Here is an 18,477-nt window from a genome sequence, read left to right as displayed (position 1 = left end):
ACAAATTAAAAATGCTTTAAAAAAAGTTTTCCTTTACTTTAGCAGTATGTACAGCATGGCATATCTCAACACATTAAATGCATTAATATATGTGTGTGTTAATAGATCAACATCCAGAACACACTTGTTCATAATGCATTACAGATGGCTCTCCTCTAATTATTTACATATTGCTATATAGAGGCTATGATGCTTACTGCTTTGATGGTACTTTGAGTTACTGTTTTGATGACTCCGTATAACTTTGAAGCATTTCAAGGTGATGCTGTGTTCCACTTACAAGTCCTCTCTTGTTCTTATATATGTGCTTAGCATACAAATTGGAAGATTTCTATTTACAGGTCAGACACTAAGTGAACAACAATCTGTATCCGATAATCTAAAGAATATACTAACCTATGCTTCTTGTTCATGGTTTATATAGTTGACCAGCCAGCTTAATGGTTCAAAATTTAAGAATGATTTCTCTGCTTGCAATGTTTGTGTTGCTTTCTTAAATCTTTGTGAATAATTATGCTCAACAGCTTTTCAAAGTGTTTCAGGAATAAATCTCACACCAACTCTCTGATCTACCCTATTCTACCGAAATGACTTAAAAAAAAAATAGTGGAAGCATCATCCTTTGCAGATTAGTTTTCTCCATCCAAAATCTTATTTTTTATAACAAAAGATACTTCAGAAGAGAAAATTATATTATCTAATGTAATTTAAAAGAAAGAGCAATGCTATATTAATCAATAATAATATAAATAACTGATCTGAACATTCAGAATAATCTTCCAAGCATACACATTTTTAATATATCTTTTCCATTGGTTAGATATAACTATGAAGTCAATTTAGATTTACATACTCTTTTCTGATCTGTCTTCCTGAAGGAAGAATAACACAAATCAGAAGAGCAAAGCCGTTTGGAAATGGTCTTGCAGGAGCAGAATAGGAGACTTTTTGTAGTTTAAAGGTGGAAGAAGGCTTCTGCAAAAACTCTTCCAAATTACTTTGTTCCTCTGAGTCAATTTAATCCCTTGGAGAGAATATCTTCTGGAGTGACCTCCTTGAACCTTTGTGACCAATGCAATAAAACACTAAAAGACCTAGAGATTAGAAAAGAGAGCCTTGAAACTAAAAAGAGTGTTCCTCAGGGCTATAAGTTACACCACTAGAGTGAGAATGAATCCCAGTGGGAAGGGAAGATCCTGTATCCCTACCGTTAATTATCTGCTTCGTAATCTACTACCATTATAATTGTAATACTTTCCAAATGCAGCTCTCCTTTCTCATGCCTGCAGCAATGCACATTGTTCCCTGTCTGACAAAACCTCTCTTTGTTTGGGAATCGCAAGCTATGTAAACTGCATAATAGTCTTTAAGAAAAGAATCGGATCTTTGTTGTGTTTATGCTACACATTTTTCTTCCGTGTTTTATACAAATGATTTGCCCATAGAAACCGCAGGGATGTTCCAACAGCGTAACTTAAGAAATACTGATCTACATGTCTAAATGCTGCTTTATTCCGTGCACAGCTTTACCCACTGTATGTGTTTTCATTAATTATGTTTGTTCTTCCTTGTTATTTAAAAATAAAGATAACCAATGTTATTCTTGGGTACAACTGAGGACACCAAAGGCTTGCTTAGAATTATCCACAAGAATCATTTTGACCCTAGACAAATACAGTGCATATGTTTAAAAGAGGAGGAATATGTTTATTCCCACAGATCATACAACTAGCCTCCACCTCATACTAGGAGCATTCTCCATTGCTACAACACGAGCTGCACACTACCCTCCCACACAAGCTGGTCGGAGGCACTACAGTCATATCCCCTGCTTTACTGCCTGACCACCCCATGCCATACTCTGCCTGAAGCCAGAAGACAGTCTCCTGGGGCAGGGATTAATGTCATGGTCCCTGGTTGCAGAAGACCTCCCTGGTCTTGCCAGGGTTGCTCTGGCTCTGTTACTGCACACGCACTGCTAATGGAGCATTTCTCACAGCTTTGTGGTGCTGGGTCTTAAAAAAAAAAGGACAGGGAAGTTTTCAGAGAAGGTAATAAGACATGAAATGCACACCTGTAATTTCACAACAAAGTCAAACTGTATTTTGTGTTACATTTATGTATTTTGTATTACATGGCCATATATAGTGTACACCAATTTTAGAGGCTTTCATCGTTCGTTGCTCACGTTTTTTCCTTTTCCCAAGGGTGCAAAATTACTAGAGCACTAAGACTCCCTCAGTCGGCATTGCTGAGTGCAATCTTTGCTAAAGCCTAACTCCTGAGTATATCAAGTATAATTCAGCAAAGGCTCGGTTGTTAATGAAATGTAAGAAAGACACCTAAAAAAAGAATGAGGCCTATAGTTTATGAAAGGATTTGTGGCAATTGGCGAACAATTACCATTCACTGAGACACTTGCTTTGCCAGCTGCATACATATATTCTACCTCCATGAAGACCCTAATCCACAAAGCTGAAACAATCTTTCAGGGAAGGCCACTGTTTTGAAGGGTTCATCGTTACAAAGGCAAGGAAGATAATCGAGAACTAGTCATTTATAATCAGAGCTTTTAGTAATAGACACACTGGTTTGAATCAGGAATGTTTCTAAATTGTTACGTAGTTATTCAATATTCTTTTTCTTCTTTGGTTTGAAATGATTTTTTTCAAAAAAAATATTTGGGTTAGATTTTATCTTTAAGGTCTGCTGTTTAATTTTCTAATACTTTTAAAACACAGAAGAAAAGTGGTAATAGAGTAATCATTTTACATTAAGCAACAGCAGAAGAGTAATGAAGTGGAATCACAGTGTTCAAGTCCTTCATTTACAAAACACTCTTTTATCCCAAACACCTGCATCTTTCCCCAGGCTGAGGGAGCATTTTGACTTAAAACAGAATGTTAGAAGCTCTAGTGCATTATCGCTTCAGATCACCTACAGCCGACTGATTCTGGGTGTCAATTAATGTTATTACCACCTAATCAAATGCTACTTAATGCAAACTGTGGGCTATACCCTTGGCTTTGTATACGGCTTGGGATTCACAGTTGAAGAAAAGAAGCTGTTTGCAAAGGGCAGTTTACAGAAACCGCAAATATTACACTAGTTTCTGAGCCAGACAGAGAATTAAAAAGAATCATGTGTATTTCAAGGGGGAAATTTTAGTGTAATTACTTTCAGTGTATTATAGGCAAAGGTCATACTGTCTAGAGTATCACAGGTTTCAAAAGCATAAAGTCTTTATATTAGGTGGGACTCACTCCCTGCGCTGTAAAAATATTCCAAAATTTGAGTTGGGGGCAGGGTGGACTAGATGATCTCCAGAGACACCTTCCAACCTCAGCCATTCTGTGATTGTCTAATAAGTAGGGTTAGCCTTCCAGGTGGTGGGCACACAATTATGATACACAACTAGCTATGTGCCTTCTCACAGTCACGAGTGGTATTTCACATACCAAACCCAAAGTATCTTCCTTTTCACCTTCCTCTTCCTGAGAACACACCTTAATCAACAGATTGCAGTCTAAGGTGGCATCTTCTGAATTCCTCCTGTCTTCTTTGTAAGCACTAATGCATATTCATAATAAGAGACCAGACATACAGAGTGTGGGCCTCCTGTGCTCAGCAGAAAGCCCAAACAGAAACATTAGCCTTTGCTACAATTATGATATCATATGAAACACCAAAAGATGCACTGCAACATGGTTTGGAACTTGGGGAATTTAGTATTTCTTCCCTGGGTGATGCCGGCACCACTGAGCCTCCTTGTTCTTTCGTCCCAGTAACTGCCAACATCTCTCCTCCAGATCCCATAAGGGCTGGCACTTACAGCTGTCTCCTGGGAGTTTGCTGGTAGAGTGTCATATCCCTGCAAATGATCAAGGAAGAAGCTAAACCCAAGAGCCTCTTCTCTTAGTGTTGTACTCCAGTTGCTGACACCCTGAGTAACGAAAACAGCAGCACCAGCTCTCCCCACAGGCATGAGAACTGGTGACAGCATAAGCTTTACCACCAGCTCAGATCTTGCCAAACAGAACATGGATAAACCGGTTCCTGTAAATCCTGGTGGGGCAAAAACTGCAGTACCCATATGACACAAAGAGTTAATCCAGCTGTTTACTTCACTTTCCCAGTCCAAATTAATTCAAAAGTTCTGACAAAACTTTCTCACAACCTTAATTCTTTGTCCTGCCAGAGGAAGAGTAAAGCCACATAAAAGCATGAAGTCTAAACTCTGTATTGCATGCTTTGGCTAATTAAACAGAACTGTTCACATACTCATTTTTGATCCAGATCAAATTTGGACTTAACAGATCGTATCCTGCACCATGCAGCCACCACCTTCCTGCGAAGGGGAGTAAGCGCTTCTCATGCTCCCCGTGGAGACCATCCTATCGACCTGCTTGGGTCAGGATTTTTTGGTTCAGTGTAACAGTACGCTTCTCCACCTCTGATGCAATATCACAACTTCTTGCACACAAAAGTACCTGAATGCAGATTGAACTCTTCCAAAACCTTCTCAGCACACCGTTACATTTGGATTGGAGCAGGGCTGGGCCTGTATAATGTGTTGGGTTAGTTGTAATCCTGTCACACAATACATGATCGCTATCTGATACATTATTTGAAACCCTGCCAAAACACACTTGAGAAATAAGTTATCTCACAAATGATTTCTGAATAATCTCTTTTCTATTATAATTAAAAGCCCACTTTATATATCCTAGGCATCTTATTTCCTTAATTATTTTCAAACAGTTCCTGAATGGTTTATGCTTTCATCCCCCAAGACACCAGCCTGTTATTCCCCACTGGAATATAACATATGCTGAAAATTAATTATTTGAATAACTAAATGACAAATATTCTTTTCCAATATCTGTTTGCTGACCAAACTTTACATTATGAAAGTTTCCACTATACATCTGCAAGAGCAGCTGATTTCCACTTGACATCAGTGATTAGGGTTCTCCAGCTGGAAAGGCAATGTCCACCACTAGACCTCATTGGGGCTCCAGGTCTTGCAGAATCCTATCTCCAAGCTGTGTTTGATAAAAAGTCTGTCATGCCCATACCTCAACTGCTGCCATCCTCTAGGTCTCTGTGGTCTTCTTTGCTTATCTTTGAGAGCCACCTTGAGCAATTTGTCTCAGCTGGTCACAACTATGTCCTGAGTTTTAATGTCTACTGTTTCTATTCTTCTCTTTGGTATTATTTTCCAATAAAATATAGATACAGCCATCTATATTTAAACAAAATTGTCATTATTCTCTTCTGAACAAATGCCAAAAGGCTTTAAAATTAATAGCATTCAATCCCTGAATAAAACCTTTCTGCAAACTTGAACGTGGCAAAGAAACACTTTGAGCTTTCAGTTTGAATTATTTGGATTTTATTACTGTATTGTGCGTGACAACAATCTTAATAAAGCAGGAAAACAATTTTTTATTACATAATATATTTGATTTTTAACAAATCAAATCCTTTTTGGTAAATCTTCATGCATCTATCAGGAATCCTAAAACATACTTCTAATTGCATAGAAATGCAGGAATTATAGTTTTAACCAAAAGGAAGACAATATAAGGCTGGGGGTTTTGTGTGCTCCAAACTCATATCTTATTCTCAGTCTAACTGCATGAGGTCAGTGCCTTGATTCTAACCTTTAAAGAAGACAACAGGTAAAGTCATTGCCATGTTAATAACTGCTTTCAACTCAGAAACCACCGAGGTAGCTGCTATGTGCTATGTGCTAAAGCTCACTGTAAATGGTTGTGACCATAATAAAGACTTTTGAAATTTGGAGGTAAAATATTTGAAGTGAAGAGAAGGAAGCTGTGAAACCAACTCCTAGAAACAGGTCGGAAAAATGCAAAGTGCAACTATTTTGGAATATAACTCTGTATTCAAGGCCTCTTTGACTCGAACATGCTTTTGCTGCAACTTTTCCCAATGATTTAAGAGGTTTAAGTGTAAAAAAATTTGTCCCAGAAAAACACAACCAGACAGTCAGACTGAGAAAAAAGTGAAAGAGTAAAAGAGGTGTTTTATATGGCCGGTGTTTCGAATGACCAATGAGTTAGTAATGCAAACTGCAGAGCAAAGTTTCAAGCTTTCTGAAGTTTCGGGGTTTGGTTGTGTTTTTTGTTTTTGTTTGGTTGGGTTTTTTTAAGGCTCTAGTTGCAACCTATTAAGGAAGTGTGGGCTTGCTGTAATTATAGATGAAATTCTAACTGTCACTTCTAAAAAAGAGCACAACCAGTTCTTTTTAAAGTGATATAAAGGACGAGTCCATGAGAAAAAGTCATACTTGATGTAATAAAATGTTAGCTGCAGAGTTTCTTAAGAGAATGCTCAAAAGCAAACAAAAGTTTCTTCAGGGTTGGATTTATTTTAATGAGCTTCCAGTAACATTTATGACATATCTACCCCAGTGACCATAGGTGGATATCTCTGCTGGGTAACACTCGGCTGCTCCTGAATAAAACAAGAGAGAGCAAACAAACAGAAGAGACAAAAGAAAAAAAGAAGAGATTTATGTCAGGGTACACTTAATGAACACCTGCACTTCACAGGCCTGGGTAACTATTTACCACCTTCTTCCCTCCAGATAAATATCTACTAAGAAACTACTCCTCTTTCTGTATCACTGACAAATTAAATGAAACCCTTGAAGAGTGCTTGGAGGCAAACTATGCATAGGTTAATTTTCCTTTTTTGTATGCCAGGAAAATAATCATCATGGGAGCACCTAATTAAAAAGGACTCGACCCTTTGTTCACGGTCATGCTTGTTGCTTCATAACAGAATGACTATTTATCTGCACATGGAGAATGCAGTTAAACAGAGCTTCCGACTTTAGTGGTCCAGCTGCTTGGGATCAGAGCACCCTAACAGTTATCCATCAGAAAATCACCTGTGTAAACTTCAAACTGGCCACAGTGAGAGAAATCACAAGGTATTGTTACATATGGGAGAAAGGTCTCAACATCCTTTGCTTTACTGCCAGTTTAGGAACTTGGCCCATTTGTTCGGATCTGCCTTCCTTCCTCTCCTCATTTGCAATAAAGATTTATGCATGGCCATGCTGGGCCTGTGCAAGACATTTATAAGCCCAAACAAGCTACCCAAAGAGGCTAGTAGCCTATAATCAGTCCTTGGCACTTTGCAACCTGAATGCTAGCTATATTTGCAATCCACATGCCACAGCTAACGGGGACCCTGATGTACAAACACCCCACCCCAAGAGTGCTCAAAAGCTAATTCCGCAGAGAGTGTAGAAGGGCAGCAAAATAAGCAATGCATTCTAGATAGCGTTCCAAAAAAAGTCCCTCTCAGACCATGGAAAACAACCACTCTCCATTGCACACTGCAAACCAACTGGTAGCAGTTCAACAAGATGAGGCCATAAGTTCCTCCAGAGCTTCCCAGACCAGAAGCTGAAATTCTGCCATGTCCAGCACACAATTGTTCACAGGCTGAAATCTGTCCCCAGGACAGCGTGCCATCCTGTCCATCAAATGCTTCTGTAAACCATCAGTGCCCTTGTGGTATGAAAAACATGTATGCCAACAGAGGACAACCTGTTTTTCGAAGATGCTTCCCCAAGGACTGACAGGAATCTGGAACAGCTGAAAAGTGAAGCTTAAAGGCTAGAGGTAGAAGTCATCTTAATCAAATTCATTCAGGTGTCTAATCCAAATTTGTCATCTGAGCATATCCAGGGGGTTTATCCCACTTAGCTTGCAGTCCTGACCACAGGCTGGGATGGCAGTTCTTCAGGAGATGACGGTTCCTGTTCAATGAACATAAATGGAAATTAAACATTGGTGTGGAATAGCCATGGAGTGTCAGACTGTTTAGACTTGTTTTAGATTAAGACACTTGCATTTAGGCACTCAAATGTGCATGTCTTAATCCCAGACTGAATCCTGCCCTGAACTTCTAGCCCAGCCTAGGAAAATATTGTCTTCATGGGTTGAGGAAAAGCTACATCTGGAATAATCTTCCCCAAGTCCTGCAATCAAACAGAACTCTGTGCAGTAATTTTTTAGCTCCTGAATAATCCAAATTGGTAATTTTCAGATTTTCAACCTTTATGAGCAAAGAGCAACTCAGAGCACAATCATAGAGCAGATCTTCCTCAGGTGTTAAACTCCTATTATTTTTTGGTTTTCCTTTAAAATATCCCAAAGGAAACAATTACTTTCTAGATATATTAGTGCTCTTTCCTTCATTCTTTCTATTAATCTCAGTCCCCTCTTTACTTTCTGCTACACCATAAATTATAGTGGTTTTTCTTCATCTTGTCTCTCTCCTTGTTTCATAGCCTCAAATGACTCCTTTTATAAGTGGTGACACAATCTTCTGCTGCACTGCCCTGGATCTGAAGAAAACAGACCTTGTATTCTTTATTTTAAATGCTAAACGTGGAGAAAAAGGATGAAAATTCTATTTGCAAAAGATTTCTATGCTCTAACTACTGAACATGCATTTTCTGCATTCACAAATTTTGGCTACATAGTCAGAGCACAATACTTAGAGAAAACAGCAGTACTGGTATTATTGCATTAATGTCAAAACAAATGTTCCGTGCTCTGATGGCAAGAAAGTCAGTCCATCACCAAGGGTCAATTGCTTTTGCTAAAGGTGGCTTAGTTGTCATTAAAACAAATACACTGTTGTGACAAAAGCATCATAGGAATTATGCTCCGTGGCCCTTACAAAAGGAGCCTTGACATCCTACAACAAAACTGGACCTTTAGTACAAAAGGCCAAAAGCTTCAAATACTCTGTGTATGACAGAAGAGAACAGGAGAGGTCAAAGTGCACCTCCTGGTGTCTTATGTCCTCATAATAGCAGCTAGTGAAAAAATGGATTATCTTAGGAAATGGACCACATACTACAAAGGCAGAAAAAGGGCTCTCAATGTTCTTTGCCAGCCTGACCAGGGTAAATCCTGACCCCAAGTCCCCAGTGTGTGAGTGGACGGGTACCCAAGCTGCTTCACAGTCAACGTGGGGCACCCCCTGTGCCCTCCCCAACATCCTGACTGACTGGGGCCAAACTCCAGCACTACTGGGAAGCACATTCAAGAATGTGGGATTCTGTCTCATTTGGGAAGTGTGAATTTGCAGATTCTGTCAAACATATTGCAAGATGTTTATCTCACAGTGTGTTGATACCAAAAAGATACCCACTATGCTGTAGTCTTCACAAACAAAACAATATATTGCTTCAAACTGAAAATAAGACAGTAATTCAATAGAGAAATTTATAGACAACATACAACACTTGAATCCATTTTAAAGACTACACTTACAGTCCCCCTTGGGTTAAAGCTTTTCTAACACATCGGGGACAATCAAGCAAACAAAGTCTATATTTTTGCACAGAGTGTTTTATGTTCAATACTTCAATATTTATGTGTGGCATTATTTACCCTACACAAAAATATAGGCTTTGTGTCTTTCATTTATTCAACACTTCAGAATTGCTAATACCCATGGGTTTATTACACCCACAGGTTTATTCCTCTGACAATCCTTACCTCAGAAAAATGAAATTTTTACATTTTAAATTAAAGCTAACTCTAATCTGCAATTGTAATGTACTGTAAGAGATTATTATACAGTATGTGTGCCAAAGGAGCTGCCTTATGCTGGTAAGGTACACTATAGTAAGGGCTGCTGTGAATGAATGTTACACATGAGAATGGGGGAAAAAATAAATCGAGTAACTCAGGTGACTAACTATAACAACTCCACACTGCTAAAGTAATTTCAGACATGGCTGATAATCTGCTGGAACCCACCAGTCTCTCCAATGTGGCAAGGAAACATCACTCAGACACTGCTCACCTGCAAAACAAACAATGTCTTTGTAACTATGGAGAAAAAGTGATGCCCCCAGGGTATCTCCCTTTTTTAATTGCCTTGGCATTAGCTCTTCTGTTGTAGAACAATTTAGCAAGGAATCTTTTTGGATATACTGCATAAACAGAAAATCCTCAGTGCATCAGTTACAAATGTGCCCCTTCCTATTGAGCCTAGATCTATTCTAGCTGTCGATGTCAATGCTCCCTATTCCAAGAAGCCACTCTGAAACAAAACTACTAATGCTCTTCCCAGATCCCTCTGAAGAGCTAGCCTGCTAAGCTACCTTCATTTAATTCCACTCCCTCGCCAATCAAGCTCCTGCTCCATCACGATCTTCCTCTTCCTCCAGAGCTGGAAGCAAGATACCAAGTATAGCTTGGCTGTACCATCTCCAGGACCCACTTCTATATTGTCAGTGGTGAAAAAAGGAAAGATTCACTCAGGATGATGCTGTACTACCTTATGTAGAGCTGCCTGATACATATCAAGCCTAAATTACTTGCTTCCTGCATCCCAGAGATCACTTCCACAGCCCTGCTACAGGACACAGAAGTTAATAAATCTTCAGAGTGCTACCATTTCTCAAGGTGTAGTTTGTTGTCCTTAATGCAGCAGGAACAACAGAGGTCATGCTCCTTGACAGCTTTAGGTGCCCTGCAGAAAGGGACTGCACATCCCTCCTGAACAACCACAAAGGTTCATAGGATTTGTGGTCTGAAACAGGCCAGATGTTCCCACAGAACACTTCCAGGGGTGGGAGGCAGGGGGTGCCAAGTGTCCTCTTACACTGGTTATGTGCATCGGCTGGCCGATATAAATCAGATATATAATTCTAATATAATTCTAATTCTAATATAAATTAAGATGCCCAGCTACAAATGTGACATCTATCTACAAGAAGGGCCAGAAGGAGGATCTGGGTAACTACAGGTCTGCCAAACTGACCTCAGTGCCAGGGAAGGTTATGGAGCAGATCGTCTTGAGTGCTATCACGTGGCATGTACAGGACACCCAGCGGATCAGGCCCAGTCAGCATGGGTTTACGAAAGGCAGGTCCTGCTTCGCCAACCTGATCTCTTTCTATGACAAGGTGACCCGCTTAGTGGATGAGGGAAAGGCTGTGGATGTTGTCTACCTGGACTTTAGTAAAGCCTTTGACACCGTTTCCCACAGCATTCTCCTGGAGAAGGTGGCTGCTCATGGCTTGGATGAGCATACTCTTCGCTGGGTTAAAAACTGGCTGGATGGCCAGGCCCAGAGAGTTGTGGTGAATGGAGTTAAATCCAGTTGGCGGCCGGTCACGAGTGGTGTTCCCCAGGGCTCAGTGTTGGGGCCGGTCCTGTTCAATATCTTTATCAACGATCTGGATGAGGGGATCGGGTGCACCCTCAGTAAGTTTGCAGATGACACCAAGTTGGGTGGGAGCGTTGATCTGCTGGAGGGTAGGAAGGCCCTACAGAGGGACCTGGACAGGCTGGATCGATGGGCCAAGGCCAACTGTATGAGATTCAACAAGGCTCAGTGCCGGGTCCTGCACTTGGGTCACAACAACCCCATGCAACACTACAGGCTGGGGGAGGAGTGGCTGGAGAGCTGTCTGGCAGAAAAGGACCTGGGGGTGTTGGTCGACAGCCACTGAATATGAGCCAGCAGAGTGCCCAGGTGGCCAAGAAGGCCAATGGCATCCTGGCTTGTATCAGGAATAGTGTGGCCAGCAGGACCAGGGAAGTAATCGTCCCCCTGTACTCGGCACCAGTGAGGCTGCACCTCGAGTACTGTGTTCAGTTTTGGGCCCCTCACTACAAGAAGGACGTCGAGATGCTGGAGCATGTCCAAACAAGGGCAACGAAGCTGGTGGAGGGTCTAGAGCACAAGTCTTATGAGGAGTGGCTGAGGGAGCTGGGGTTGTTTAGTCTGGAGAAAAGGAGGCTGAGGGGAGACCTTATTGCTCTCTACAGCCACCTGAAAGGAGGTTGTAGTGAGGTGGGGGTCAGTCTCTTCTCCCAAGTAACAAGTGATAGGACAAGAGGAAACAGCCTCAAGTTGCACCAGGGGAAGTTTAGCTTGGATATTAGGAATAATTTCTTCACCAAAAGGGTTGTCAGGCATTGGAACAGGCTGTCCAGGGAAGTGGTGGAGTCCCCATCCCTGGAGGTATTTAAAAGATGTGTAGGTGTGGTGCTTGAGGACATGGTTTAGTGGTGGACTTGGCAGTGATAGGTTAACAGTTGGACTCAATTGTCTTAAACATCCTTTCCAACCTAAATGATTGTATGACTCTATGATTTTAAGAGTGTCTTAGAAAGGGATGTATGAAAACAGATCCCTTTGCCATCCTGTCTTGTTTGACAGCCAGTGACAGTGGCATGCGAGTTACTCTCCCTGATGTGGTCTATCAAGTGTTTCCTGCTTAAAACCAATAAGCTGTGAGAGTGTTATTTGTTCCTCCACCTCCCACTTTTTTAATTTTCACTGCAAACACAGCTTATTTACACTCTGCCTCTTTTAAAAATCAAGTGTCAACTGAGTGCTAAACTGCTGTTATTTGCCAATGTTTCATTAACACCTTGTTAGCTTCCAACAGCTGAAGGTGACTGGACCCTCACCTCTGTTTATTTCCTCAAAGTAACAGTTAACTGAAGCATCAGGATAGAGGCACCCCTGTAAATATGACTGAAAACAAATATGCGTGCAGAATGTAATCACGCACAACTTCAGCCAGATCTGCTAACAGACAGTTAATTTCATGCACAGTCACATACTATCAAGTTGGGATCTCAGATTCTTATTAGAGATGATAATAAAGATCTCCATGTGCTTTTTCCCCCTTATCCATATCAGAAACTGGCTAAAACAGAAATATAAACACTGTACAAATTATGCCACTAGTAGCTTGCTATTTCAGTTTAAATACCAGGTAGGAAGGTGTGATCCTCTTGTTATGTAAATCAGCAAAGCTCCACTGATTCCCATAAAGCTAAACCTCCAGCATGTATATACACATTCTTCTATACTGAATCCCAGTTCATATAGATATAACTGTAAAAGGAAGAAAGAAGGGAAACAAAAAAGCAAAACCCTAGAAATAGGACTCCCAGAGCAGGAAGACAGGAAACATCCTCCTTCAGAGGGATCCCTGAGGGATTAAAACCTTTCTTTAGCTTTCCCCTATTCCCCTGCCCTACTGTCCCTCTTTCCCCACCCATCCCTATTCTCATCTAATTTGAAAGGAAAGGGACAGAGCATCTTAGATGTATATGTTTGCTATCGCTCTCTCTTCCTCTGTTTTTTATTTTATGAAAAATCTTTCCTGGTGTTTTTTTCTCCCACGCTTCCAGACCAGCGTTCTGCACACCTGGAAAAAGGAGCCAACTTGGTGGAAGGCAATTTATAGAGGTTTCTGCTACCCTATCCCAATGCCTTTTGAACTACAAGTTTTGCTAATGCTGGAGGAACTGGAGCTGTTCGAGTTGTTCTCCAGTTCATACTTCTATTTTTGATGGCCCATTGGTTTCTACAACCGCATTGCACTTGTATTAGCACTGGGAGCTTGGTTATCAGAGTGCTAGTTACCACTTTTCATCATCCAAACAGGAAGAATTCAGATGTTTCCAATGAGGGGGATGTCTCTTCTATCATAATAAGCATTCAAGAAGAACCTGAATGAATCTTTTCTGATTTTGGTAATCATTCTCATATCAACTATAAAATTTTCATACTGTTCTTCATGCATATAATGAAAAAAAGTTCGCTTTCTGCAATATTCTCTGAAAAAGCTGACAAATCACAAAGAAGCTAAGGTGGAAAGAATAAAATGAAAGGAACTGGCAGGTATTTGGGAACAGATACAAAGAATCATATGAGTGATTAAAAAAACATGAATAAAATAAATGGGATGTTGGTACCACTAACAGAAGTAGTGTACCCCAGTCTTTGCAAGGCTGGAACCTTGAATTATTCTTCTCATCTCAAAATGTTATGTTAAACTAGAACATTTAAAAAATAATTGCTAACTCATAACTTGAGCATTCATGTAGCTCATCTGAGATGATCAATATTGTTTTGCATCTACCCAGGAATACTCGCAGGTTTTACTAGTTTTGGTATAGGTAGTGGATAAATTTTAATCTGTTATTCTTTTAGTGTTCTCTCTGTTTATTCTTATTGTTATACACAGACTTTTGTTCAAAGATTTAAAAAAGTCTGCAGGGCAGTAAATTTTACTTGAGGAATGGAATGAATGCTTTGCTCTCAGTTCTTTTTCCGCAAGTACATTGGACCACATTTTGGTCTCATTAGCACCAATATAAATCTGGAATAGTTCCACTAGTCTCTGTAATGTTACTCCCAATACATGCTGGTTTAACTGAGATCAGAAGCTGGTCCATTGACCTAAGTGGTGTCAGTGGGGATGTACTGAGAAGAAAATTTGATCTACTAAACTCAAATCCTTGAGGTGTTGTTCTAGCAGCCACGTTATTTAGAAAGAAAACACTGAACTTGAATGTTGACCCTCCGTCCCAGCTGGATCTCCATGTAAGCTGTGCTCCTGCTGTAGCCTTTTAAATAGATCAGCAATTTACATTTTAAATAGATCAGCAATTCAAATTAGTGAAATGCCAGAATGTAGGTAGCATGGCGGGGGCAGAACTTAGCGCTACCTGAAATTTCATCAGCGTTCAACAGTGTAACTCTCTTTACATTTTCTGAGAGCAGGGACTGGATGGGCTGTAAGGATTCAGCTACTGCACATCTGTGCCCAGAGACGGCAGAAGTGGCTCTTAGGTAAAGGATGGGCAGACAAGGACATGACATCCCAGATCTTGACCAGACCTTGACTGACCATAGCAGGTGGGCTCAGGCCTGAATCTTGCTGGGGAGAAACCTGCCAAGGAAACAGTCCAGACAACTGTGGGAGACGCAACTGTGTTCTGGCCTGGTGTGATTTGCTAGGACAGATGTAGCCCACAAGTCTCATCCAGAAAGCTGGATAACCTGGGGGGAGCAAAGTATACAGAGCAGGGATGCAATGACCCTGCCGCTAATGCTGGGCCCCGAACCAACACAGGCTCACGGGTCAGAGACCCCAACCATGCTTCAGTTGCCTCTTGGCTGCCGCACGTAAGCACAAGATGATGGCTTTGTGCTCCCATTCTTGCTCATTTAAATGCCCAAACATTTCGGAGAAGAGGAGGTGATTGTTACCCCGAGCTCTGGGGTCTAAAATGGATATAGGTGCCTCTAGGGTTAAGCTGCAATGGCCTGCAGGTTTTTAAATCATATTCTTAGATTTTAGCACCAAAGTAGGTGATCTGAATCTCACCAAAGATAAATTATTGGCAGTGAGAGTAACGCGTAAACACAGGAAAATGTAAATGGAAAGGCCAATGTAAAACTGTGTGACTATGCAGCATTTGCTTCTAAAGGCCCGGGCCTAAGTCAGTCTGCGTTATACGACAGCTCATCAGGCCCCACCAGACAGAGATCTGTCCTTAGGTCTTCCTATGGAGCCCCCCACACAACAACTGTCACTTGTCAATGAGGACCCAACCTGTGCTCCTTACAACAGGCTTGTGGGATTATCCGGGAGCTAGAAGCAGCCAGTTCTTCTGAACCAGTTGCAGGAAAACATAAGACAGACACAGAGTGAGATTTTAATGAGTTGTTTTGTTTGTTTCCTGCTTTTTGCTTTGCTTCCTCATTTATTTGCTCTCCCTTCAGGTATTCAACGATTGCTGCTGGGCACTGAAAGGACTTTGAGCTACATTATTTCCACCTTTGACCTTCAGCGCTGATCTTACTCGGAACCGATGGATGATTTTTGGGTGATAAAATGCTGCAGTTCTCAAGGCCGAGATCATTTCCCTCTCAAGAAATGGCGAAGCCTCGGTGCTTATGTTCTTCTACATTGCTTGCTTCACACGCACAAACAGCCTTTAATTGCTGCCACCAATTAAAGGCAGGTAACGCAGGCACGCACACCTTGTCCCCGTGGCGCTGGGTCTGGCTGTCCTTTGCTGAAGGAATACCATTGCATTTTATCTGCCTGCCTCACGCCCTGACACACAGCGTACAGCAGTGTCACGCACTTCAGTGTCTGCCTTGAAAAGCATCTGTGCCGATCACAACACAATTATTCTTAATCCCTCCAGCTCTGATATTTGTTCACCTCACACCAGGAAGAATAGGGGGCAGTTGCTCGGGATAAACACGAACGACTGTGGGAGATCCCCTCAGGAGCAGCTCTGTCACCGAGGACGTTTGCCTCATTGACAGCCCTGCGCAGCCTGTCAGCTTGGCTGCTGCTCTCTGCAAGAGAAATGGCAGCATTTCAGGCTGTTAAAGGTGTGATTGATGGGTGCTGTCGGTCCCTACCTGTCAGCCCATCGCACTGACAGGAGTGAGATCCCCCCAGGGGAGACAGCCTTACACAATACAGCCCACCCATCCTGTTCAGTGAGACCCTAATGTCCTGCTGCAGCGCTCCTGGCAGGTGGTAATCTGCTCGGCGGGGCTGGGGAAGGGCAAGCGAAGAGCTGGGAGCTCTGTTTTTGCTGGCAAGGGCAGTGACATCTCTCTCAGAAGTACCTGGAGACACCGAAGCAGGGCTGCAAGCGCAGCCAAGGCGAGCTGGCTGCTGCAGAGGGCTGGTTCAGCCCGGGGTTAGGATGGATCCTGCTGCCGCAGCTGCAGCTGCAGGGACGTCAGCGGGAGAAACTTGTGGGATGCTGGCACGACTCCACGGCTTTGCATGTGCAACATTAAACACGTGCAGAGGGTTTGCAGTATCTGCTCCTGAGCCCGAGGGATGACAGAGGTGATACAACCATTTACCCCTGCTTGGAGGAATCCCCCACGGATGTGCACAGTGGTGTTGGCACACATAGGTGTGAATTCCTCACCCCACAGGAGTGAGGCTCAACGTCATCTGACTGTTCCTCTGGTTTTGCATCAACCTAAATAAAAGTATCTGGTCAGAATAACAAATCACCCTAGGAACCAAGGATTTTTTTTTCTATTTTGTGTTTGCTAGCAGGAGATTTAAGGCTGTTTTTCAACATTGCAGTTTAAAGAGTATCTTTTCATCCACAAGAGCATCTAAATCAAACCTCAGACCATTCAGACAGTGTCAACACAAGAAAGCAACAGCAAGAAAAAAACAGTTGCCTTTCAGCAGCCCCTTCCCTTTCTTGCTGTCCCCTTCTCCTCCTCACCCTCTGACCCTCTGGACTGGTGGTGGTTAACCTTTGGCAGCTTGACCTGCCTCTCCCTGCATCTGGCTCACAGCAGCACCGGGGCTCTCAGGCCAGAAAACCCCAGCGGGGCCGTCCAAAGCCCACTGACGTCAGTGGAAAGACTCCCACTGACTTCAGGGGAGGCTGCCTCAGGCCCAGGTTGAAGCAGAGCTGTCTTTCCTTCCAAACTTGTACTTGACAGTTCATAGGCTGGCGCTGGCCGTGCATTAACTTTTGGGGACTTGCTACAGCGCCTGCAAGGCGAGCGCTGACGCCACTGCTGGATCACTCCTTTCATCCGATGCCTCAGATACGAGCGCGTCTCACAGCTTCCCTTTCCCCTCCAAATCAAAGCCAGCGACTGCAGCTGCACAGACCAGCGAATCTGTTTAGTTTCTGTGGGCCAACAGCCACCAGCTGTAAAGGCTGCTGTGCTTTTTGCTGGATGGCAGCTTTTAATTCCAATAGACAATGTGTACAAATATTTCCTATATCAAAATTGTTCTATATCTTCCTAAGTTAATTAAATGCTAATTTTCTAATGAGGTGACAACAATGGCAACAACCTGTTATCAGCATGCTAGCTAGTGCCCGTAACCAATGGGTGAACACAAAACCCTTGTGCTCTTATTAAACTGCGTTCCTATATTAATTAATTACTTTTGCAGCTGTATTATTCTGACGCTGGACAGAAATGTGGATAGTAATTAAATGAAAAAAACATTTACATTATTTGGAGATTGCAGAGTTGCTTTGTGGTATTTATTATTTCACAGTGTTGTTATAGAAACCCCTCATGCATTTTCATGCCCACTGCATGCTAGTTTAGCAAGAAATGGTAGAAGGAAAACTCAGGATAAAATGTGCTGTTCAATATACATTGAGCATAAATTAAGGTATAAAAGTTTCCTGAGTTGTGCAATAAGAATGAAAAAGCCACTCCGAGTTCAGATTGAAGGGTGGCCATATATCTGTCACATCTTTGTGCTCAGAAAAAGACTTAGGTGCTTAAGACCTGGCAGAGGTGGAATTTATGTGCTTACATCCAAAACAGAGATTCTGCTTTCTACTGCAGGAGGTTTCCAAACTCTCCCTGACTTCAGCTGCCAGTACAAAAGCTCCCCAGACATCTTGAATTCTGGTGATACCCAAGAGCTCTTCAGTCTTAAAAAGCTCAAGTTGCCTAACATGCAGTTCAGGCACCAGCTTAGCTGGGACCCAAAAAATACTTTCCTCTGTTTATCTTCCCCTAGGGCTGGTTTGAGCACTCTGAAAATTCCTACCAAACAGCTCTGAAATTGGATTTTACATAAAACACAATGGCAGCTATCCATTGCTTTTGAAATATGGCCGCTGGAGT

This window comes from Nipponia nippon, unplaced genomic scaffold (assembly GCF_047370975.1).
Source record: "Nipponia nippon isolate SJK-2023a ecotype South Korea unplaced genomic scaffold, ASM4737097v1 scaffold_1, whole genome shotgun sequence".
NCBI classification, from domain to species: Eukaryota; Metazoa; Chordata; class Aves; order Pelecaniformes; family Threskiornithidae; genus Nipponia; species Nipponia nippon.
This window is presented reverse-complemented; position numbering follows the sequence as displayed.